The following is a 23,330-nucleotide window of genomic DNA, read 5'->3' as shown; positions in this document are numbered from 1 at the left end:
AAAGAAGCCGTTTGGGAGGTCAGGAAATAAAGGGCAGAGTCTGACTTGAAGGACTTTGAAGACAGCTTGTCCCAGCAAGAGAGTTAACAAATGTCATGCTCCGACGACTGATACCTTCCAGTTGAAAGCTTTATGAATACGATTTGACTCCTGGGATAGTTTGTGCCCTTCTAGGCCCTACGCAATTCTGCCAGCTTGAGACATACAAACTCAGTTACAACATTTCCAGGGTAGCAAACCGTGCTGAGGTGTTTACTTGAAGAGAATGGTGAATTCTGAACCTGTTATAGGTTCAAAATGCTTGTATTCTTACGTTTTGGCATTTCCAGCTGTAGGAATGGTGAAACGAGGAGGCTAGTCCTAACATTAATTCCCTGATGAAATCAAGATTAAGTTTTTGATAAGAAGAAAAATCATCTAAGGCTGGGCTCTCTCTGAGAATTTTTATCATGTGTAGGGAAGCCCTAAGTAGTTATAAAAGGATAGTGTTGGATATTTTCAATCCAGAAGCTATATTCAAATAATTTCCTGGGGACTCTGAATAATCCTCATGAACTTCAGAGAGCAAATCATGACATGATATTTAGGACATGGTCAAGGATGAAGAGATGCATCATGGAGGCATTATGCTGGTGACAGAAATGTCAGGATAGTCCGTGAATCTCGGCTCAGTCCGAGAAATCAGCCTGAATTTTTTTTTTTTTTTTTCAGGAACCACTCAATACTAGATGATCTGTCAGGTGACTGGAGCACAGGAGCTAAGCCCCAGTCCCTGCTGTGGTCCCCAGCTCACTGTTTGGAGCAAAATGATTAAGGCCAGGCAGAAGTGCATGATTACTTTACAACAGCTATAAAGGGATCGGTTCATTGTCTATTATGAGAAAATGAAAGGGGGATAAGAGTAATGAATTAAAGAATAAAGTACTTTCAGAGAGGCAGTAGGAAAAAGGCAATAAGGGTATATCAGAAACAGAGGCTGGCACAGATCTGCTAATACTAATCAAGAAGTTTGCACTGTGGGGGATAACTAGGAAGATTTGGGCTTATGTAGACTGGTGGAAAGACATCAGTAGGGCGCCATTTCAAGAATTTCAAGGATGGCGGTGCTTGTGAAGCTTTAATGGCATGGGATGTAAAGAATATGGGACTGGGAGGAATGAGCGCTGCATGAACATGACAGACAAGAAGAGTCCTTCACCCTGTGGGCATGAAGACACCCTTCAAAAATTATGAGAGATGAATGTTGAAAATAATTGGGAAGAGATTCGTTAACTCACCCATTCAACACACATGTATGCTTTCCATATGTCAAGCGTTGCACTAAACTTTAGGAATAAAAACACAAATAAGACATGATACTCAAACTCAGGAAACTTGGAATGTAGAAGAATCTAGAAGAGAGATAGGAATCCTAAGTGAATAAAGGCAGTGATGGGAACAGGTCCCATGCAGTGGGGATACCAAGGAGATGGTGAAGAGTAAACCCAGCCTCCCTCTGTAAATAAGGATCATAACTGCTCTAGCCCTTTGCCTGATATTATCAGAACTCACCTTTCTTTTTCTTTTAGCATGGTAGACCTATAAGTTGTCTTCATCATTCTGTCCTTAAGTAACCAGGCCAGTTTATTAAAAAAAATAGCATAGGACTAGGGTGCTTGGGTGGTTCAGTCGGTTAAGCATTCAGCTTCGGCTCAGGTCATGATCTTATGGTTCGTGGGTTCAAGCCCCGTGTTGGGCTCAGTGCTGACAGCCCAGAGCCTGGAGCCTGCTTCGGATTTTGTGTCTCCCTTTCTCTCTGCCCGTCCCCCGTTTGTGCTCTGTGTGTGTGTGTGTGTGTGTGTGTCTTTCTCTGTCTCTCAAAAATAAATAAAACATTTTTAAAAATTTTAAAAAATGTAGGACTTAAAGAATAAAGCCAATAGGTGAATTAATATAGTGCAAAATTTCTATGTTTAGCCCTCATATATTTAATATATGGTTACATAAAAGCCAGAAAGACCTATATAAGAACAACAAAAGTAATTTATTCTGCAATGTCACCATGTGATAGATGTTTGAGAGATTTGGTCAGAAAAAGTGTTTGCTGATGAACCATGGAATCTTCTATAACCTTATTATTTATTTTTACAGAGAGGTGAATGACGAGCGAAGGCTTTCGTTACTTTTATAAATGCTACAAAATGAAGAGATATTCTGAATGACCTAGGGTCACATTATTTGTCATAGACTGAGTCTTATTTCAGCTCAGGCCAACTGATTCTGAAGCCTGGGCTCCAAACTACTAATTAAATCCTTCCCGGGGTGCTTGGTGGCTCAGTTGGTTAAGTGCCTGACTCTTGATTTTGGGTCGGCTTGGGAGATTAAGCCCCACTTTGGGCTCCACACTGTGCGTGGAGCCTGCTTAAGGTTCTCTCTCTCTCCCTCTCCCTCTCTGCCTCTCCCTCTGCCCCTCCCTCCCTGCACATGCTCTCTCTGTTTCAAAATAAAAGAAAATAAATAAACTTAAATACAATTAAAATTAAACTAAACTAAACTAAATTAAATTAAACTAAATTAAATTAAACTAAATTAAACTAAGTAAGTAAAATAAAATAAATCTTCCCTAAAAAGCACCACACAAGGAAGAGTACTCTAAGTATTGTCTTATTTCTCTTATTACTCTGTGAACTTTGTGAAGTCAGGCACTGTGTATCAATCATACTTATTGGTGCTTCAAATCGTCTGCGCAAGATGATGAGGTATAAATACAGAGAAATGTTCATCCCTGCTTTTCTCCTGTGCTTAGTGTATAATTAATATTTGCTGGTTTGCATTTGTGCTGATATCCAAGTAGAGGTGAATCTGAATTGGGATATCACCCTCTTCTCCCCTCTACCTCAGTCTTCGTGACTGAGTGTTCCATTTTTCTCCATCTGGGAGTGTCTAGAATTATGTGGCAATATTGACGGAAACAGGAAAATCAATCAACTGTCAGTCAAACTCACAAATGTTTTAGCTGAACATTTCAAGACTTTCTAAAAATGTTTTCAAATCTCTCCTCCTAGTGAAAGAACAGATCTGAAGAATGGAAAGGTGGTCTTTCTCCATAAAAGAGAGCCCACTCAGAGCAAAAGGCGGGCATTCAAAAGGAAAATACTCTTTCAAAGAGTATAGAAGGCAGTGCTCCAGGGAAGGACTTAAACGTTCTACCCAGCAGTACCCCACTTAGGATCACAGCCACAGACTTTAGAGGAAGCCACCATTGAGCTTCTCTGGCCTAGTCTTGGAGCAATGAGAAGAAATTTTCCAAACAAACATCTTAGTATTTCATTAATGGCCACTGCCACACCATTTTTCAGTGAAAGGAATGCTTTCTCCATGCAGGTGACTCCTTTCTCCTTCATGTTGGTTCAAAGTAGCGTCCTTAAAATGGAATGTCTCTGTTCTCTGAGGCCACTCTGGAATTCTGTCCCTTGAAACCATGTAAAGAATAGCTTTGATCTTTTTTTTTTTTCCTACAGATAAACATTTCAAATATCTTCCGACTAGGATTATGAAGTAATTTCTCAGTTTCTCTTTTCTGGAGGAGCATCCCTAGCACCATGGTGTGCTTGGCTCCTAAACATTCCTTCTGGAATGCGTTGGTTGCCGGGATGGAGGGCAACAATATGGAAGATACGATTTCAGGACAGTGGGACTCTCATTTCCTTTAACCTAAAATTGCATTAATTGGGTAAGAATTAATGTTGAATATGTTGGGTAGTTTCTTTTTTTTTTTTTTTTTTTTTAACATTTATTTATTTTTGAGACAGAGAGAAACAGAGCATGAACAGGGGAGGGGCAGAGAGAGAGGGAGACACAGAATCCGAAACAGGCTCCAGGCTCTGAGCTGTCAGCGCAAAGCCTGACGCGGGGCTTGAACCCACGGACCGTGAGATCATGACCTGAGCCGAAGTCGGACGCTCAACCGACCAAGCCACCCAGGCGCCCCATGTTGGGTAGTTTCTAAATTAGGGGGATGAGTTCTTTAGCAGCCACAGGGATAGGAGGACCCTAGAATTTTTGAGCTGTCACTGATGTGCTATCCAGGAATCTCCTCACTGAATGTCCTCTTAATGATAGATGAGGATGCCCCTTGCTATCACAGGTCACCCTAAAAATTAGTAGCGGTAAAGCCATTTAAACTCTCCAGAATAGAAGTGATTGCAAAGTATTATTATTTTATAGTTACAGTCAGTAACCTGGTGGGCGGTTTCTCTTTGTGGTTTCTGATTTCTGTGAAATCCCAGGAGAATAAGGAATCATTCAGGTGATCAAATCTTCAACCCTTCCTTTACTGCCATAGCAACCACATCTGTCTTCACTACTCAAATTAGTTAATCAATGATGGTCTCTGATTTATGTTGTTTGACAGCAGCCATCCCTGAAGATTATTGCCTTTTTGTTCTTCTTTAGCTAATAAGCGCCCCTTTTAGAAGACAGTATTCCCTGATATAATAGGTAATGAATTATCTGAAGGACTCCTTCAACACGTGAATCAGAGATCTCATTCTGGCATAATTAGCTTGAATAACAGTTAAAACCATGTTTCCTCCCCTCCCCTCCCCTTGTATGTTACTGATTAAGGAGAGAAACAAGTTCACAATTTCCCAGTCTCTGGAAATAGGTTATCTACTTTATTTCTGTAGTGGGCAAATATTCAAAACTCAAATCAAGAAATTGAGTCTAAGAAAAGACTGTTTTTTCCCCTAATATTTGAATTTATTTACACTGAGACTTTCAAATGTTACAGAAATAAAATAATACTTAGTTACACCTTTAATTAATAGACTAGTGAATAGAATTAAAAGAACTGCAGATTGGTTTTCCATACGTTTTTTGGAGCATTTTGGTTTAAAACTTTTTTTTTACATCCATTCTTTCACATGGAGTCAAGTACTACAGTTCCTCCAAAATTCAGTAATAATGGTCTTTCTCTTTAAAGATGTGAAACATTTCCATCCACTTTTTTTAAATGTAATTCCAATATAGTTAACATACAGTGCCATATAAGTTTCAGATATACAAAATAGTGATTCAACACTTCTGTACATTACTCAGTGCTCACCTCCCATCTTGATAAGCATACTCTTCAGTCCCCATCACCTATATCACCCTTCCCCACCACCTCCCTCCCCTCTGGTAACTATTGGTTTGTTCTCTATAGTTAAGAGTCTGTTTTTTGTCTCTTTTTTCTTTGTTCATTTGTTTTGTTTCTTAAATTCCGTATGTGAATGAAATCATATATGGAATCTTGCAAATGGCAAGATTTTATTCTTTTTTATGGGTGAGTAATAGTGCATTATATATATATAGTGCATTATATATATATGTACATATATATATATATACACACACATATATATATATTATATGTATATATATATATATCACCTCTTTTTTATCCATCCATCTGTTGATGACTGCTTGGGCTGGCTCTCTCACAAGCCTGCTGATTTTTAAAATTCTAGGTTTGAAGCCCCACTAGTTGTAAGAATTTGCAAAATTCAACCCCTCTGATTTTCAAAGCCAAATTTTAGGAGGATTCATCTTCCCCATATGGGCTTCCTGGTGGAAGGTCTGCTCCTCTCCCCTTGCCACACCTACAGAGTCCTTCCCTCCTTTGCACAGTCTGGCAGGTCTGTGTCGCTCCCGACAGTGTCTCCACCCTTTCTGTCCTCGTCAATGTGGCCTCTTCTCTCCCTTTAGCTGTGGAAAGTCTGTTCTTCCAGTCTTCGAGTCCCTTTCTGGGTTATTTACACTGATGTGGGTGTTATCAAGTTGTATCCATGGGACGAGGTGAGCTTAGGGTCCTCTTACTCTGACATCTTCTGTGGAAGTCCCAATATTAATGGTGTTTGGGGTTATGCATTTACCCTTGGTTTCATCTGACTTACATCTCTGTTTACTTAGTTATTTTTACTTTGTTGGTGTGGGTGAAATGTGGAGTGATTATCTTTTGCTCTTTTATATAGGGTGTGTTTGCTAGCATCAGTCCCTTAATTCACTGATTTGCATAAAAATTACCACTGGAAAGATTTAATTGGCCCCAAAATACCACTTGTAGTTTGATATACCCCACTTATTCTCACTGATGTCTCTATTCTGAACTAGAGATTTTTTTTTAATGCGTCACTCCTTTGAGTTCTAATTCATGAACTACTTCATCGCTGAGCTTATAAGAAAGAAATGTAAATCACTGACCTACTTGAAAACTCACTTTTTCTAAACAGCTCCTTAGTTCATAATTCCCTTTGTGCCTGGCATATTTTACTTGTGTAGAGCTTGTGAACATTTGGATCATGACTCCAAAGCCTTGCCAACAAGAACACATGAAGGCTACGTTGTCACAGTGAGGGCTTTGTGTCCAATTAGCATCAACATATTAGGGTTGCTCGATTTGTGCATCTAGAAAGCCTACAGCCAGATGGGTGGGAATCCCAGGCCAAGCGTGCAGTGTGCACTTACATCAAGATCGGTTCGTTTGTTCACGGCCAATCATTGTGTGGATGGGTTACAACAGAGTCCCTCAGGAAACCAGTGATTTCACAGGAATTCCTCACAACTAAGATTAAGAGCTAGGATGTTCCACACCCTCCTGCCCTCTTCTCCTAACTTGGCGGATTGAAAGTCTCTGGCTGAAATCTTTAGACCTTTTTCATTTAACAGTAGAGCCTCCATACCTCATGATGACTCATGGACTGTCACTAGCCCCCACTGAGATACTAAGGGACTATGACCTTTGGCCCTACCCAAATTAATATTTGTATGCAAGGTATGTGTTAATAGGAAGTTTTGGATAGATTAGATCATTTTATATTGGATACTATTATGTTACATTACATAGTTTTATAATCAATATAAGTACTCAGACAAGGTGGCCTCTAATCAGGTTGTACCAACTATGTCAATATCAGTGGAGTAAGTACAGTAGGATCCACAGTAGATCTTAGGTCTACTGTCTCAGTTTTGAAAATGTGTCAATTCCCGATGAACAGAATCATTTTACGGTTGGGGAGAAGCTGTAGGGATGATAGTAAGAGAAACTAAAGTCTTATGAGGTTGAAATTACTCGGCCAGACTCTTAATAGCCGCACAAATGAAGGGAGGGCAGTTAGCCTTTCATAATTGATTCTGTACTCTTGTCATGACCCAGAACCTTTTCAACCCATCACTCTTGATAGCATCTCTTAATCTGCGTTGACAGTTGTGATGGAGACCCATTTCCTGTTGCAGCCTTAGATGGCTTTGGGGGTGAGGTACAGTATACCTGTGTAGGATATAAAGTTCCCCTGGAAGCTACTTCCCCTTCCTAAACATGCTCATGAGACCCTTCTTGCAGAACCAGAGGGCATTAGCCAATAAGAGCTTATATTATCGCAGCTTCGTTTGTTTTAGCTTTTTCCTTAAGAATGACCATGATAAGACTCCCAGCCCTAACCCGAAGAATGATCCCAAGCCTGTCAGGAGTGACTCTCGCCTTGACCTCACAAAACTTCAACTCCCAGGATTTCTGAGAGTCAGAATGAGCAGAGGAAAGGATACTGCTGGAACTTGGAATCACACGGCCTTGGGTTTGGTCCTTGCTTCTGCCATGTGCCACTTGTGACACTTACCTGAATTCGCTTCCTTATCTATGCAATAGTGACGGTAATATCCACTGCCCACTTCATAGTGTGAGATCTGTGACGCTTACTTGTTGCTTCATACGGGTTTGTTCCCTTTCTCTAAAAGTCCTCGAATGACAGACAACATTTTAGGGATAGGATAGTAGAATTGGGGAATATTTGTAGAGAGAGATCATTTTAAACATCCTGACAATTATGCAAGTGAAAGCAAAGGCCAGATATCGTCAACTCACTAAACTTTCCCAGAGACATGGTGCATGAGATCTAGTAGGATACATGTTAGGGGGAAAAAAGAAAAGGCAGTAAAAGCAAAGGAATTTTAGCTGTTGTCCAAAAGAAGCTGTATCCAAGGAGCACTGTTTCATAGTGACATTTGGAAAAATAAATCCTTGGGAGAGTGTTTCTGAGGGTTGAGCGTTCCCTTCTCCTTACTCTGAGGGAGTGTCAGCACACTGTCATCTCCAGGCTTTCTGAAAAGGGAGATAATGAGGGCAAAGTGTCTGCTCCATCCATTAGGAGTTATAGGATACAGGTTAGTTCAGTAAGAGAAGGTTGGCCTCCTGGCAGAAGGTCAAGTTCCCTGAGCCTCTGAGGCAGGAAACTCTCTGAGGCAGGCCTACCTCTGCTAAGCACTGACCTGAGATGGGGGACTGACTTTGCGATAATCCCCAGATGACGGACCCAGCCGTGGGCCTTTTTTTCTACAAATCCTAGTCTGCTCTTTTGTTGTGAGAGTTCTCTCTTTTTTTTTCAGGGATTGAAAATATAGTAATGGTTGATAACCTGACAAATGTCTACGCTAAGTTCATATTAAGGGAGGAAGAAATTCCAACTGGATGTGCCATTGTCTGCTGCTTTGAGACTTTTTAAATACATATCCATCAGCAGCAGGTTTTCAGGTGGATTTTTTTTAAGTTTTTTTTTTTAAAAATGAACTCATGAACCACAAGATCATGATCTGAGCCTAAATCAAGAGTCAGATACTTAACCGACTGAGCCCTCAGGCGCCCCCCCCCCCCCCAGGTGGATTTTTATGCTGGTTTTTGCCATCATCCGTCCATCCCAACCTCCTTGGTCCCTTCTCCTGGTGTAATTATTGTAAGGGTCTTTTGTTGTTGTTGTTGTTGTTGTTGTTTGCCTTCTGGGTATAGATTAGCCTAAGCATCTCTGAATACAAACCTCAGCTATAAGGAAAAACTTGCCCAGGGGACAGTGACTTGTGGATGTTCAGGTTCTCCAGATGGGCCGTTGACTGTGGAGTTATGCTCTCCGCAACTTGACCTTGCACGTGTAGCTGTGAACACACACAGATGAGAGGACATTTGGTTTTACAGCACTGGCAGGACCACAGTCTTTTCTCCCCATTAATGTTTCCAAAGAGCAAACTAAGTATCTACACCAAGGGTACTAACGCCTACGCAGAGCATCTGTTAAGAGTTTAAATCACTTAGGAGCATGACTCCCAAAATAACCAACACTGTTTCCATTTGTTTTGCCATCAAATATGGTGTATTAAATGCCCACAAATGTTGTCCTGGGTTTTGTACCAAGTAACTGAAAAGAGCCAGCAATGGCTCTTTGAGAAATCATGATTTAGAATTGCTGGAAGATGCTATGAATCTTGAGCTGGCTGCTTGTTTGTTGTGTTGCTTTCTCTCTTCCCATTTTAATACCTGCGTGCATGTTGTCTTGCAAGCCTGCACCTTTAATATTTTCCCTGTGGTTCTTGTTGCATTGTCTCCTTTTGAGCAATCATTGGAAAGCACTAGGGAAACCTAGAGAGGGAGAAACTCCGAGACAAGCAGGGATGTCATTTTTGTCCCAAAGGAAAGGATTGGAGTTTCTTATCTGTGTAATCAGAAGGCTTTTCGTAATCTTATTTTAAGATAATCCACCACGGGATCCTTGAGCCTTGGCTTGTATCAAGAGACATGTAAGCTTTACTCCTTCTTCAGCCTGCCGTGGCTCAAGGGTTGTATCAGGTAGACTACCAAGCATCTTGTGTGAAGCTTTGGTTGAGATGCCTGCCAGTTTACAGAGATCAATTAGTCATAGCGTGGGAAGAGAATTTCCAGTAGGTGCTCCAGGGGTTTATTGAATGGCACAAAGTAGGTTAAGAAGAGAAGGGAATGAGATATACAAAGGTATATTATCTTTTTAAAAAAGATCCTTATATCACATTCTTTCTGATAATTGTGGGAATCTAAGGTATGTTGAAAGCTTCGTTGATATGCCAATGACAGCGTATTTTCAAACCTACTTTAAGTGATTTCTTACACAGCCAATTCTTTGCTAAAAGGAGGCACATTTTCTTTGCTGAAAATATTTGTTTTAGGTTGTTGGAGATTTCCTTGTTGCCACGGATGATTATCTTGAAATTCACAGGGTTGTGTTTGTAGCCTCAACTCCTCAGGACCCTCAGGCTGTCTGGTCGGGCTGAGCTTTAGAGTTCCAAACCGAATTGTAAAGACGTGACAGACGTGACGTTTAAAGGAAATGGGGAGATAAATAAGAATGTGTAACTAGAAAATTGCTGTATCCAGAAAGGCTTAAATTCCCACAGTTAAATAAAGTCTTGCTTTTATACTTAAAAGGATTAATACTGAAGGATGGAACCGCTACTAACTGCTTCTCCTAAATGTCAAAACACTGAAAATTACTGAGAAATTAGCTGTCGCCAAGTGAGTTCCAAATCCTGAGTGGAACTGAACGCCTTGTGGTTTTGTGTCTCCAGGAGTGTTGGCACGGTGCTCAGTAGGGTGTATGCTGGGAATTCGGAAGGAGATAACAAGAGAAGGGAAGGAGAGAGGGCGAAAAGAAGAAGCCTGAGGGACAGAAGGAACAAAGGAAGCAGTAAGGGAGAAAGAAGGGTAAAATAAATAGACTGCAAGAGAGTTTGTTTTGTTAAAACACACGAGCGTGTGCGCACACAGACACACACATCCACACAACACACAGAGAAGTTGAGGGACTTGTCTAACTCACACAGTTGCTCACAGACCTGGAACCAGAATATGGGTATATCCTGATACTATATCTCCTTCTTGGCTCTCAGCTTCACAGGGGACATTATTCCACAAGCATTTTGAATTCTTTGAAAAGAATTATAAGAAAATAATGCGTAGATTGAAACGTCCTTGGAAGAGAATCCATGTCTCAAACTGAGTGATTTAGGTTTAAGGGAGCCAACTAAGATTTTGAAAGGCCCCAGAAAGGTTATATTTCATAGAAGGGAAGAAAATATGTTGAGGACATCTGGAAAGAAATTCAAGTTATTTCTCTGGTATTTCCTTAAAATATTTTTAATTTTGCGGCAAAATAATACACTGGCAGGCTCACATCTTACATTCTCATCCAAATTTGGACTTCTCATCCCTCCTTAGCTTCATTTTTTTCCCTTTTTCTTTCTTTTTGAAGTTCCCACATCCTTCTTTTCTCTCCTCACTTGCTCTGCTTGGATTCCAACTCTGCTTGCTTTCACAACCGCCTTCATATTCGTTCTCACATCTGTTATTTTCCTTGTGCTTTTCCTTTGCTATCTATCCTGCAGCCCTTCGTCGGCTTTTCCCCTAACCTCCTTTCCCCTGGTACTTTTCTACTGGTTCATTCGTCAGTTTCCTGTCTCTGGTTGGCATTGATCCCCGCCTTCCCCCCCCCCCCCAGCCCTGCTCCCACTTTTTACTCTCCCTCCTCCAGGGTTTGCTAAGGGCAGACTGTCACTGTCTGAGATAGGACTGAGCTCTTTCCCATTATGTAATTCAGCATACCCGGAAACAGCTGTTAGGACTGTTTTGTTTCCCCCTGAGGCTCACTTTTCCAGAAAACAAAATGCTACTGGATGCTTCCATGGCGTTGGAAGGTAGTTTGCTTGGATTGGACTTGACATTTTAGGATCTGGATTTCTGATCACTTTCTTCTCAAAATCTCAACCTCGGTATGTTATTCCAGGGTAGTTTTCTTTGGGACTGTGTCGTTTTCTTTACCAAGAGACAGCAGATCAAGAGAAATATTTATACAGTTTTAATTTTATTTATTAAGGTATTTCCTACAGTAAAAGTGACCCATTTTAAAGGTATGACTTGAGGAATTTGTGTAACATGTACATTTCCTTAACTACCACCCACTATCAAGAGGCAGAAGGATCCCCTCATCCTAAGAAGCTTCCTTGTGCCATTTTGTAACTCCTCTTCCTTCACTCTCCATCACAGATCTGCTTTTTGTCACTGTGGTGTTGTGTTTGAACAGATTTAAGCTGTCGTTTCTTTTGGATAAATTTCTAGGAATGGAACTGCTGAGTTGTATGATAAGTATGTCTTTAATTTTGTAAGATGTCGTGATAGTGTCTTCCAAAGTTATCCTTACCATTTTTCATTCTCAACAGCAGTGTATGGGAGCTCCATTTACTCCGCACCCTCTCCGGCACTTGTTACTGTCAGTCTTTTTAACTGTAGCCAATCTAATTAGTGTGGAGTCATAACTCATTGTGTTTTTTTTTTTTAACATTTATTAATTTTTGACACAGAGAGAGACAGAGCATGAACAGGGGAGGGTCAGAGAAAGAGGGAGACACAGAATCTGAAACAGGCTCCAGGCTCTGAGCTGTCAGCACAGAGCCCGACACGGGGCTCGAACCCACGGACCGTAAGATCATGACCTGAGCCGAAGTCAGACGCTTAACCGACTGAGCCACCCAGGCACCCCACTCATTGTGGTTTTAATTTATATTTCCCTAATGACTAGTGATACTGAACACATTTTAACGTATCTATTGCCCATTTGTATACCTTCTGTTGTGAACTGTTTGTTCAAATATTTGCTTATTTTTAATTGGCTTGTCTGCCTTCTTGAATTGTTAGAGTTCTTTTTTTTAATGCTCATTTATTTTGAGAGAGAGTGCAAGAGCACAAGCAGGGGAGAGGCAGAGAGAGCGAGGGAGAGAGAGAATCCTAAGCGGTTCCTTGCTGTCAGTGTGGAGCCCAAAGCAGTGCTCGATCTCACAAACTGTGAGATCATAACCTGAACAGAAATCAAGACTCATACACTTAACCAACTGAGCCATCCAGGTGCCCCAAGAGTTCTTTATATATTTTGGATACAAGCTATTTGTTGGATATGTATTTTGCAAATATTTTCTCTCAGTCTATTGCTTGTATTTTTTTTCTTAACTGTATCTTTTGGATAAAGTTTTTAGCCTTGATGAAGTCCTCTTTAGCAATCTCTTTTAACTTGTATAGTGCTTAAGAAATCATTGTTTAAGAAATCTTTACCTAACCCAATGTCACAAATATTTTTTACTATGTTTTTTCTAAAATTTGTAGCTCCTATATTTAGCCCCATAAACCATACAGACTTAATTTTTTAATGTTTTATAAGGTTGAGGCTCAAAGGTTTTTTTTGTTTTTGTTTTTTTCATGCAGATATCCAGTTGATTTAGCATCATTTGTTGAAAAGTCTCTTTTCCCCCATTGAATTACCTTAGTGAATTCCATTTATTGCCTTAAATTTCTGGGTCATGATGGTGCCATCACTTGCTCATGATATATTGTACTAATTATATATTCTTTATTCAATTTGGTAATATTTTGTTAAGAATTTTTTTTTTATTTTGGATCTGCTGGTCTTTAGTTCTCTTTTCTTGTGATGTCTTTGGCTGACCAGGCATCAGGGTATTATTAGTCTTATAAAATGAGTTGGGATGTGTTCCATCTTCCTCTGTTTCTGAAGGAGTTGGTTAGGACTGACATTGTTTCTATATTTGTTTTCAAAATGTAAAGATAAATGCAAAGAGAATGATATACTGAGTGTAGATATCCACATACCTCCCTCAACCCTTTTCATCTTTGGACTTGTTCTAGACTCTTAGGTCAACGCAGTCATGTAGGGGAAATACATTGATCTGGTGATTTTCCCAATTTGGGAAAATTTCCCAATTTCCCCAAATTTCCCAATTTGTTCCATTGATTTGTTGATTTTCCCAATTTCCCAGAGTAAAAATTTGTATTTTTGTTATCTAAGATCACTTTTTTGTTTTGCAGATTTGGGAATCAAGTCAAATTCTTGACTCATGGTCATTTTCTACACAGTCCTCTGAAATTTGGAAGAATAAGTGTATCTCCGAAACGGTTCAGTTTTCTGCCAATCACGAGTTATCCCCAGGAAGATGTGGTTGGTTACTAAACACATTTAAGAAACTGACACTTGTCTGGATGTGAGTCCACACGTGTTAGAAATGGCTTTTACTCTCAAGAACTTGTGCTCTCCTCTTGCTCATTAGTGGATTGTTCTTATTTCCTTTCCTACCATCCTGACTCATCATTACGGCTTTTACCACATGCAGCCTCTGGCAGTCAAAACTCTTAAGAAGCAACAGTCTCCTTGAATGTACCTGTGTCCTTTGTAGAGTGCGTAGGGGATGATGGTTTTTGCCCTACTGTGGTGGATTTCAGAGGCATGCACATGTACCCACACAGTGTGGCTCGTCGTGAATTTAATCACATTTCTGTGATTATGTTATTTTTCAAATGTGTTGTGTTTATTTCAACAGCGGCACTGGTAGTGTGGGTTTAATGTGGTTAGGAAAAGCAGCTTCTTTTTCTCTACTCTCTCACATGCTAATCTTATTTGCCATTGGTGAGGGGAGCATATGAAGTCAACGCCTCATGACATTTGATAAATACATTACCGTACCCTGTGAGAAGCAACAAGAGACTCGAAAGCCTTGCTCCCTAGTGAAATAAAATCAGATTATTGTCCTCATAAACCATTTCTCTTCCTTAGGCTTCTGGAGTCATTGCTGCCATGTTGAGCATGGCTACTCTCTCTGGAACTAATGAAACTCTTGGCCATTATTTTTAATAAAATGGAAAATAGAGTTTATTATCCAAATAATTTAATTAGCTTTACATTGAAAATATCAATGGTATGTGACAACAAAGGCACACCTTTTCTTCTTTGGTGAGAGCAGATATATCTTTATATCCAGTTATTTCAGAGGTGCTGTGGAAACTGTAACTTCTCTCCCTTCTGTATTCTTCGGTGCTGAACCCAGGTTGGGTTCGGGGCTGCTGTTTCTCACCAGGCTGTGGCAGCTACAGGGAGAGAGTTCTGCGTACTCTGGCTGCTCAGTGAATTTTATTGATTTATTTAAAAAATTGTTTAATGTTAATTTATTTTTGAGAGAGAGAGAGACAGAGCACAAGAGGGGGAGAGACCGAGAAAGAGGGAGATGCAGAATCCGAAGCAGGCTCCAGGCTCTGAGCTGTCAGCACAGAGTCCGACGCGGGGCTCGAACTCACGAACCAGGAGATCATGACCTGAGCGGGAGTCAGATGCTTAACCGACTGAGCCACCCAAGGCGCCCCTCAGTGAATTTTATTTAATGATTTAGTCATCAAAAAACTGAAAACCACTTGATGTTTACTAACAGAATCTCTGAAGCTACAATAATGAGAAGAAAAAAAGTGAAGGGCATTCTATAATAATATAGTGGTAACATTTAGTTTTCCAAATGAGTTAAAATGCCAGCAGTGGTAACATTGTGACCTTTTGGATGAAAATACTGTCATCTTCATTCTCTACACAGTATCACTAGGAAGCCAAAAGTGATGAATATGTAAAATAATAAATTCATTCTATTTACTTAAAGCAGCTCTTTCAAGTATTATTATTAGGGGCACCTGGGTGGCTCAGTCGGTTAAGTGTCCTACTCTGGATCTCAGCTCAGGTCATGATCTCATAGTTCGTGAGATCAAGCCCCGTGCCAGGCTCTGTGCTGACAGTGGGGAGCCTGCTTGGAATTCTAAACAAACAAACATACAAGTAATAAATAAACTGAAAAAAAAATCATTTAAAGTAGTAATGTTAAATGGGTGGTATTAAAATGGAATTAAAGAAAGAAGAACTTCAGTCGTATCCTTAAAGTGAACCCAACTCTTAGCCAGACATCCCTTGATTGCAACTCTTAAGTATACATGATAGAGAGAGGATATGAGTGTCGCCAACCCAGAAGACTAAACGATGTTGGGTTATGTTTTAAAGCTTAACTATAAGTTTTGATAATCTTGGTTACGTTATTCTGGGCTCTTAACCTGTCCTACAGAGGTATAATATTTTACAATGGAGACAGAGTAGAAGGTTATACTGGTATTTTGAGGTCTAGTATTCCTTGAATTCTTAATTTTACATCAGTTCCCGATTATCCACGGGGATGGAAGCTGGGCTGGATTTTTCTAAGCAGTTGATAATTCCAAAATCAATTGCATTTCCCTGGGGGATGAGGTAAAAGAGGTCAGCCGAAGTATAGCCAAGCACGCACATGAGGGCACTAAAAACCTCTGGCCCTGACCTTGACTTTGGCCTTTTCCCAGTTCTCTCGGGTGCTGATGGTTAAGTGTTATTGAAAAGAAGGTTAGATTCTTCTTCTCTTCAAAGATAACCACACACATGACTCACATGTTGAGTTTTCTCTCCAGTCACGGTGAGGGCTTTACAGTGGTGCCTCTATATTATCCAGCCCATAGCCCTGGAATTGAATTTGAGAATGGGAGAGTGCATGGCCACCTCAGGGATGCTGGTGACCAGGCAGAAGTAGAGACAGTCTGTTTCCAATTGTGCAGCTTGCTTTTTATTTAGGTCCTTTGTACATCAGTTTGTACTCTTTAACAGGGATCATCATACTTGCCTTGCCAATGCCACATGCTAATGAAAGTTACATTATTAACCTAAGATTTTCTTTTTTTAATTCCGCACTATAAAAAAAAAACATGCTGCATAAAAGTTTTTATTTGCTTTTCAAGATAATAGTTTCTTATTTTTAGAGGAAAGGCACTGCGTGAATTTAAATGCACATCATGATATACTTCAAGGCTTATAATAAAAATCCTATATATGTAGCTTAATTAATCTATCCTAATTAGCCTGATGCTGCCTTTTTACTGCACCCATGTACATTCAATATGTTACTTATTTTATTTGAATAAGACTGACCTGAAGGCATAACTACAATGCTGTCACTTAAATGTAGTTCTTCAAGTAGAGGTCCTCAGTGAGAATTGTATTCTCTTAGGTAGAAGAATGACCCAACTCCCAGGGTAAAGCCAAAAAAAGAATGGCCTCTTGCGTTGCTCTGCACAGTGTGTGTAGGTGAACAAAATCAGCAGGTTTCTCTTTATCCTACGTGTCCATAAAAAGCTTTTGAAAGGTCAGGATTCCAGGGAGACTTCTTTGTTGCCGGCATTTCAGTTTTCCCCAGGCTGTCCTTGGCGGATGCATTTATTGCCTTTCCGCCGGGTAGCAATAAGGTCACACTCTCTGGGGGGTGCGCAGGAAACTGGGACAGATGGACAGAGCCAGACGATGGATCAGAACGTTAGAGAATGGGGCCAGGTAAACAAGGAGCGGGCGTTACAGAGAGAAAAGGAGACATTGTATTATAATTGAACTGCCTTTCCAATTAATACAATCAATGGGTGGCTCTGTTTAACGTCTCCCACATTTATACACTGGCCTCCGTTCCTACTGCTCTTCCTTTAGCTTTAATTACAGTCTTCAACGTGTTAACTCTAAAGGGGAGACTTCAGGAGGCAGGAAGAAATGTGTGAGACGCCTGGCGTCTGGGGATCATAATGGGCCACATCAAAGCCCTGTAAAAGTCCCTCTATCACCCCATTGTCAGAGCACTGGTGTTTGTGAAGAAACAGAGGAGGGTCTCCCTCACTGCTCAACCTAAGGTTTCAAAACATCCTTGTAATATTGGCAACTGTGTTCTTACTTTTGCAGTAACTGAAATGCAGGTCGCCTCTTCCTCTGCTCTAAATTGAAGGTGGTATTTCTGAGTTCAGCAATTTGTGTCAAAACCCAGGCTGACTGGCTTATGGAAGAGCTTCTCTTGAAGGGCAAACATTGAACATTATTATTAAAATGTTAATTTCTATTAGGACTCCATAATCTAGGCTGGCTGATTTTTTTTTTTTTTTTTTAGCACAATTCACTGTATGGATTTTCTTTTTTGGTGAAGCTTTGTCTGGATTAAATCTCAGGTATCCTGTGGATTGCCTCACTTCCCTCTGCAGCCTGGTAGGGAGTGGGACCAGCTGGTGTAATTCAATTGACCTCTTTTACACTGTTTTATACTCCTTTTTTTTTTTTTTTTTAACATGAACTAGCTGTACATAACAAATTTTCTATGGAAAAGCTTTTGTTCCTTTAACATGCAGGAGTCTGCCTGGGGCTCCATGAGGTCAATGTTCATTCGGTTCATGGCCCTGATCCAAAAATATTTTTTAAGCCCATCTATTCTTAAAAGAGAGAAATACATACCACATACACACACACACACACACACACACACACACACACACACACACCCTATACTTTCATGCTTCTGCTTTCTGTAGTTCTATTACTATTCTTAGATAGGATTTCTTCTCCCAAATTTAACAGGAATGTTTGAATATACTCAGATCTTAAGAATATGAGTGAAGGGTATAATTTGATAAGGCTGAAAACAAACAAACAAGAAAATAAAACCTTTTGGTTTTATTCTTTGTTTTGTTTTGTTTTGTTTAATTATTAATTTTATTTTGAGAGAGCTTGCACAAGCAGGTTAGGGGCAGAAAAAGAGGCAGAAAAGAGAGATTATCCTAAAAAGGCTCCGTGTGGTCAGCACAGAGCCAGACATGGGGCTTGATCCCATGAACCATGAAGTCACGACCTGAACCGATGAGCGTCAAGAATTGGACACTCAACCAACTGAGCCACCCAGATGGCCCCCTATTTTGTTTAATTCTAGAAGACGTGTTGGAAGGAGAACATTAGCAGTAAGGACACAAGCTAATAGAACCTGTTAAAAATTAAACTGCCATTACAATAACATGCTTGGTTATAAACCGCTTTATGTACTTTCAAATGTACTCCTTTAATCTTCTGAATACCATATACGTCAGTATAAAACAAGCTCGTTTCATAGCCTACAAATAGTATAAGCATTTGGTATAGTGAAATCTTACAAACACTTCTCTCTTTGGCTAAGTTACGTAACAGATTGAATGCAGGTCAGTTATTTAGCAGAATAGATGATCAATTATTATAAATCTTGATCTTTTTTAAAACAAAAAGCATACACCAAGCTGAGAAAGAAATTTACTTACAGTAAAATAATAATGGCATTTGATTTTTTTTTCCATTGCCAATTACCCAATATCTTTGTTGCTGCAGAATAAACCAAAGGTATTTTCTTTTACCAGATAACTTAATAATTTCTTCCATTGGCTCTGCAAACTATTTATAACTACCCTACCCTCATGCTAAACAAACAAACAAACAAACAAACAAACAACAAAATGGAACTCATGAGTGGAAGAAAAACCTGACAACTTCCAGATCAGCTTTTGTGGAAACTTCCTGAGATCCTAAAACCGACAACCAGCCATCTTCTGGGTAATAGGAATCAAATACTATCTAAATTCTAGGTGAGTGAAAATTAAACTCTTCATGCTGAAATTTGTGCTGATTGGGTATCTGAATATGTGACCTTTCAAATATCAACTTTGTTTTCATCACCATGGTTTCCATTGGAATATCAATGATACTTCTCATTCCAGGGTCACCACTATCCAGTTACTTTATACTTACAATCTCATCTGTTTATATAACTAGCCTAAGTAGAATAGAATATAGAGAAGGTAACAGGTCACAAAATGGTCCATAATGCTTTGAAATGTATCCTGTTAGCTATAGCCTTATGAACTTGCTATTTGACTGCTTTTGACCTATAGAAGTGACATTCTCCTAGATCACACCCCGCTATTTAATGGTTCAAGTTAAGAAACTACCCACTGAGTGCTAACAGGACAGACATTAGTGTTGTGATAAGAGCATGAACTGTGGAGTAAGTCAGTCCTATGTTTTCCTCCAGATTCTGGTCCTATGACTCTAAACTTAGGCCAAGTTATCCACCTTTTCTGAGACCAGATTTTCATTGAGAAAACAGAGATAACACGACCTACTTTTCTCTGCTATTTAGAGAATGAGAAATAATACATGAAAAGAAACTACCATAGTATGTAGGACTTTATATATAACTAATAAAGAAGATTTGTTTTCTTCTTATTTTTATTTATGTATTCCAAACACTGCTAAATATAAGAGGTAGGTAACGAATTGAAAACTGAATTCATGAAAATCAGTTTGAATTTTTAAGAATGTAAGCATCTCTCTCAATAGATAGGTGGAGAGATAGGGAGATGTACCTACGCATCAGTCCACACTTGCACACATACGCACATACGTGCAGATACTGTTTTAAGCCTTTTAAGTGGATACTTTCCTCAAATGACTTAGCACGTTCATGACTTGTTAAATGGACGAACCAAACAAAATATGAACTTTCTCGAATGAATGAGACATCAGAACAACTATCCATTCTGCCATGTATGGAATACTGTGATGCCCGCAGGACCTACTGGGCTATGGTAGATCTTGCTCACCTTCCAGAATATTGTGCTTTTTATTGGCCAGTTTTAGTATATTTTCTATTTTCTCTACTGTCGTGGCCATTATTTCTCTCTGTTCTCATTGCAAGTCCTAACCCCCACTTACTTATGGCTTCTAATATTCTTTGGATTTAGAAAATAGGTCACTAGGCCTGTCATAATTTTAGGTAAAGTGTAAAAGCAAATAATCTTTGAAGTCGTTGGCAAAGAAGCTCTCCTCCAAAGCACAGCGGAGCGTTCTGGTGCTTCTATCTTGTGACTTAACTCACCGGTTCTGTTATGTTTCAAGTAGGTGACATTGCCAGATAGGTATTTGTGGATAAGTGAGATTCCAGAGTAAGAAACCAGGGATGGTAAATCTGATGCAGAGCTAGTAGAAATTACCAAACTATTCCATTTTAATTTGGAATTCTTTCTTATTTATTTTTTCCCTTCACAATCATTGAATCCTTCACTATTAGCTTTGGGTGGATTTAGCAATTGAATCACAGATAGAGTTATATTACCTCTAGGTTGGCAGAGTCTCCCTCACTTTTCAGTGCAGCTTCTGATAGTGCCTACAGAGATAAAAAGCTTAGCTACTTGAATATTTGGCTCGTTATCTATATATCCCTCTTACATTTTGTCCCTAAAAATAAGCTCCACCATATAAATTCAAGGTAGAGCAGTGTGTAACATAAATTTAGGCTCATTTTTCATTCTAAACCTTGAAGTGAGTGTTAAATATTTCATAGTCATGATATTTTTAATTAAAAAAAATTTTTGACGTTTATTGTCAAGAGACAGAGCACAATGGGGGAGGGGCAGAGAAAGAGGGAGACCCAGAATCAGAAGCAGGCTCCAGGCTCCACACTGTCAGCACAGAGCCCCATGCGGGACCCGAACCCATGAACTGCAAGATCATGACCTGAGCCGGTCGGTGCTTAACCAACCCAGTCACCCAGGCGCCCCATAGTCATGATATTTCTTAAATGGCAAAATTGGACATCAACTTTTGTAAATAATATTGTAGAAAAATTATAGTCCTTGTAGCCCTTTATAAAAGTAAAAATTTCTTTATTAGCTTAGCTGATTTAGAATTAGGTGTTAATTTCTTGGGTTTGACATTAAAGTACATTTCAAACATCTATGTGCTTGGTGCATATTTATTTATTTATTTTTAATTTTTTAAATGTTTATTTTCGAGAGATGGGGGGGAGTGGGGGAGGGGCAGAGAGAGAGGGAGACACAGAAGCTGAAGCAGGCTCCAGGCTCCTAGCTGTCAGCCCAGATCCTGATGCAGGGCTTGAACCCCTGAACTGTGAGATCACGAACTGAGCCAAAGTCAGAGGCTCAACCGACAGAGCCACCCAGGCGCCCCGCTTAGTGCATATTTAAGTGCAACTGTCATGAAATACAGTAAGGAATATCACTGCTCATCAGCTCAATTTCTAGTTGACTTGGACTTCTGTTTCAATGAGCAGTAGATGTGTCAGATGCCTTTGAAAAGCTGCTCCCTCTAACCGTGAGCTAAGTAGCACCTTCTTTGGCTCTACTGAAACTGCAAACCAGAAATAAGGTTCCATTTTTTGCACCCACATGGTTGAAGCAGTTTTAGGAGGTATGACTGTGTTGGCATCAGGGTCTCTCAGATCAGATGACTCCTGATGCACCTGCTCACATGGTTTTGCAGCTCCAACTGGCCAACTTCCCCTCAGGCTCTTCTCATTGCAAATCCAATCCTATTAGTTGTTTTCCCTTCAAAAAACAGAGCATTACTCTTCCCTTTTAGTCCTGAAATAAACTCATTAAGGAATTTATGATAGCCTTCCAGTAAATGATTTCTGTTACAGGCAGTTTAAGTATTTCCAACGGATCTTGTCAGATTAGCATAAGTAAATCAGAATTCATCACCTTTCTGGATTTAGAGTTCCTCTCATGAATGATGGTTTAAACAGCCCCAAATTCCATTAAAAAGAATTATAGCCATGTGATTTCTATTAATAAGGCTTTCCCATGTCTAAACATAGAGTAACCATCAGACATTATGATAGCAATTTTGTACATAAAGTTGTACATTGTTTACAGAAAATGAAAGTTGAGATATTGGAGGAAATGATGAATTTCTAGAGCATGTAATGCCTGGTCTTACTTTTTATCATTACAGAAACTATTCAATGTACCAGATTCTTTAGCTAACATTGTTCCTGCCTCTTCCAAGTGCTTTCTCAATTTCACACTCTTCCTCATTTTTCTACTTGATGAATAAATGTGCACAATGTATTACAGGCAAGGCTCCCCCGCAGAAACACTGGAACTCAGAATGTTACGTTAATGCTGTTTAAGATCTAAATCCAGGGGCGCCTGGGCGGCTCGGTCGGTTGAGCGTCCAACTTCGGCTCAGGTCACGATCTCACGGTCTGTGAGTTCGAGCCCCGTGTCAGGGTCTGTGCTGACAGCTCAGAGCCTGGAGCCTGCTTCAGATTCTGTGTCTCCCTCTCTCTCTCTGCCCCTCCCCTGCTCATGCTGTGTCTCTCTCTCTGTCTCAAAAATAAATAAAAACATTAATAAGAAAATTAAAAAAAAAATCTAAATCCAGCACACAAAAGCCTATTTAAATCAGAATGCACTCGGAATAACCATTCTATCAAACTTAGTCACCTTGGAGAACATTATTTCTATGAAAAGATAGACTTCTAAATTAAATGCAACCGACAAATCTGGTCTTGGCTGAAACTCTGTGGCTTTGAGATCTGTGCCTTGAGGAGATGCCCACAGATCTGAATGTGTGATTGCCATGGCCCTGGGCTTGCTACTGTGGAGGAGATGAGGCATTTGGTACGAGCGTAATGCCAGGAATTACAATGAAGATAGAAAGGAGATAGAAAGAAAGATAGAAAGGAAAGATAGAAAGATAGAAAGGATTTGAACTGAGGGAGGAAGAATGGAAAAACAACCCCAAAGGAGTTCCCTTCCCTTCCTGTCTGCCTTCCTGCCCTTTAGCCTTTCTGTTTCTCACTTTCTAGCCCTTTCAAAATTATGGGGAGTTTATGGAGAGTGGAGGAGAGCAATGGCCCACACACTGTACCCGCTGGAGGATGCCACGCCCTCTAGTGGCTTCCTTCTCTTTTCCTCCTCTGCCCTTCAAGACCTCACCCCTGAAGTGACTGGTTCAGATGAGAAGTGGGTGGCGAGGACTGAGCGTATGTGGAGA

The 23,330-nt window shown here is 40.0% G+C and overlaps 1 protein-coding gene and 1 long non-coding RNA gene across 4 annotated transcripts in view; both read left to right on the top strand.

Moving 5' to 3' along the window:
- Positions 1–23,330, top strand: part of LHFPL6 (LHFPL tetraspan subfamily member 6) — a 251,418-nt gene that overhangs the window by 130,168 nt on the left and 97,920 nt on the right. The gene's annotated exons all lie outside the window — the stretch shown is intronic.
- Positions 5,353–13,916, top strand: LOC123383872. Its single transcript, XR_006594188.1, has 2 exons — positions 5,353–11,580; positions 13,682–13,916. It is a non-coding gene; the product is annotated as an uncharacterized LOC123383872 (long non-coding RNA).

Source organism: Felis catus, chromosome A1 (assembly GCF_018350175.1).
Source record: "Felis catus isolate Fca126 chromosome A1, F.catus_Fca126_mat1.0, whole genome shotgun sequence".
NCBI lineage: Eukaryota > Metazoa > Chordata > Mammalia > Carnivora > Felidae > Felis > Felis catus.
This window is presented reverse-complemented; position numbering and strand designations above follow the sequence as displayed.